This window comes from Nannospalax galili, unplaced genomic scaffold (genome assembly GCF_000622305.1).
Source record: "Nannospalax galili isolate Female #2095 unplaced genomic scaffold, S.galili_v1.0 scaffold889, whole genome shotgun sequence".
In the NCBI taxonomy this organism is placed as follows: Eukaryota; Metazoa; Chordata; class Mammalia; order Rodentia; family Spalacidae; genus Nannospalax; species Nannospalax galili.
Genome location: NW_008360167.1, coordinates 650,553 through 653,438, shown reverse-complemented (window position 1 = coordinate 653,438; position 2,886 = coordinate 650,553).

The following is a 2,886-nucleotide window of genomic DNA, read 5'->3' as shown; positions in this document are numbered from 1 at the left end:
GTTCCTCAGGGGTCACATGGGCTTGGGAGGAGCCCCTGGCTCCTTTCTATTTTTTTAAAAAAAATTTATCTATTATTTTTATTTTATGTGTATGAGTGTTATGCCTGCATGTAAGTAAGTGCACCCATGTCGTGCAATGCCCTCAGAGGACAGAAGAGGCTGTTGGATCCCCTGGAACTGGAGTTACAGACAGTTGTTACCTACCATGTGGGTGCTAGGATTCGAACCTAAGTCTTCTGCAAGAACAGCCAGTGCTCTTAACCGTTGAGCCATCTCTCCAGCCTAGCTCCTTTCTTTTACCAGTTCCATCTATGTGACGATAAGTCAAAGGTCCTGCTCGACCATGGCTGACTTCACTTGGAAGCACGGATGAGATGTTTCCTCTGAGTTGACACTCCTCTTTGTAGACTGGATACTAGTTCAAGTCCATCTCGCGGGGTCTCCATGCCCTTCCTGAACAGGAGGACAGGTGACTCACCGCAGTTACAGGACATTTTGAGAGATGCTCCATAGTCCCTTGGAACTTAGTTGACCTTGGAAGGCAAGGGGCAAAAACTGTCCTCTAAGTCTCTCTGACCAGATTAGTATAGGTCTCCAAGTATGGGGTCTGTTAAACAACTAAGAAAGTTATTTCCACCAGTCTGGTACTTTTAATTACAATGTGCTATGTAGATAAAGCTTGGGCAAAACCCAAATGTTCTCAGATACACTTTGACTAGACATATATTTTGTTCCTTGAACTAGTTGACTAAACTATGACCTTAGAAAATTTAAGATTATGAGACATCCTCCATCAGGGTAGGTGCTGGGAGCTCAGAAGACCGCCAGAGTGTGCTGGGTTCTGGCCTCCCTCTGGCCTCTAACTACCAGAGGGCCTGAGAACCCAGGGGACAGCCTGACAGCCCCAATCCTGCTTCCACGTGGTGGTGAACTGCCCCTAATTGCGCCATACCATCCCCCTACCTGGCATTTGGTGAGGCTCCTCCCAAGGCCCCAGGACAGATCTGGCTTTGGTAGGCTAAGGCTGGGATCCTAGCAGACAGCCTGAGAGGGTAGGTTCAGACCTCCATCAGGGTAGCAGCTGGGAGCTTAGCAGACCACCAGGGAGTACCCGGTTCTGGCCTCCCTCTGGCCTCCAACTACCAGAAGGCCTGAGAACCCAGAAGACAGCCTGACAGCCCCCAGATCCTGCTTCCACGTGGTGGTAAGATTTCCCTATTTTCACCTACCTGGGATTTTGTGAGGCTCCTCTCAAGGCCCCAGGGCAGATCTGCCTTTGGTAGGCTACGGCTGGGATCTCAGCACACCACCAGAGAGTACTGAGTTCTGGCCCCCGACTCTGGCCTCCTTCTGACATAGGGTTGACAATGCATAGGATGCCTGAGAGACCCTGGATCCTGCCTCCATGTGGTGAAGGAAGCTTGAGTGTACCTGACTGGAAGCTGAATTGGGCTTCTGTGGGTAGCCCTGAATAGCTGATCTGAAGCCATCAATTCCCTCCAAAATAAAGCTGAGGGAACCTGAACCCTATACCAACCAGCTTTGCATAACCAATAAAAAAAAGATCTAGGCACCCGGATAAAAAAACCAGAAGCATACTTCAACTTAACTCTCATATCAGAATCATAAACAACAAAAGAAATTCACATGCCAAAATCACAATGAAAGAACAAAATGAAAGCCAAAACACTATGTCCCCACCAAACCCCACCAATCCTGTAGAAGAGTTCTACAAGGAGAACCCCCTAGAGATAACCCAGGACACTGAATTTAAAAGAACAGTCATAAATATAATCAAGGAACACACAAACAGACAAATCAACAAACTAAAAGAAGATAGGGATAAACTTCTGAATGAATTCACAAAAGAGATAGAAACATTGAAGAAAACTTGGGCAGAAATGAAGAAGGAAGTGAAAAACTCAATAAGCCAACTTGAAACAGCAGAAGTTAACTTGAAACAACAGGGGAAAGCCTCACTGCTAGAATGAATGAAATGGAAAACAGAATATCAACACTGGAGGATAAAGTTGAAAAATTGAACCACTCAAGAAAGAGTATGGAAAATAAAAAAAAAAAAAACCCACAGGAATGGAATATGCAAGAAATGTAGGATACTGTTGGGAGCTTCTGTTATGCAAAGTCGAAGCCCCTTCACACCGGACAGCTCATGCAGCTCGGGATTATGTGCTGCGGGCTCCTTTCATAGCGGGGTGTCTTCCTGGCATCTTTCCTGTCTCTCCTTTTGAAGTGTCCGCCACAAATGCCATAACATAAACACGGCCTTTGGCTCTAACAGGTACCATGCCTTCCTGTAATTTTTCCTAGGAGACAGCAGTCTGGTAGAAACCCACTTCCATATGTAAATACAATGCCTCTCAAAGCATCTAACAGCCAAAGCTTTTACCACTACCCCCATGGTATAAATGTCTTAGTCAGAGATTTGGGCTGGAGAGAACTGGGTCGCAGAAAGCTGGGACACAGAGAGCAGGGTCTCAGAGAATAAAGCTGTAACACAGACTAAGTCTTGAGTCTTGTGTCACTACCGGTGGCCCAATCTCTCCGGGGGGCACACTCCCTCGTGACCGGCTTACGGACATTCTAGCTTTCACTGTCCCGGTACTTCTTCCCGCGAGGCGCAAGTGGCCAGTGGACCTCGCATCCTGAGGAAGAGTACACGGGTGGATTAGGGACAGGATTCAGCAGAACAATGCTTCTGCAGCAGAGAAGCTCCAGAGACATGGGACCCGAGCCGCCGGGAAAAGCCTGAAGGGCTCCCAGAGAGCCACGGCCAGAGATGCCTGTGGCCAGGCCCACCAGCGACTAGCCAGGTGTGGCAGGGGCCCCGAGATCCAGGGGCCCAGAGCGACCCCGAGATATCCACAC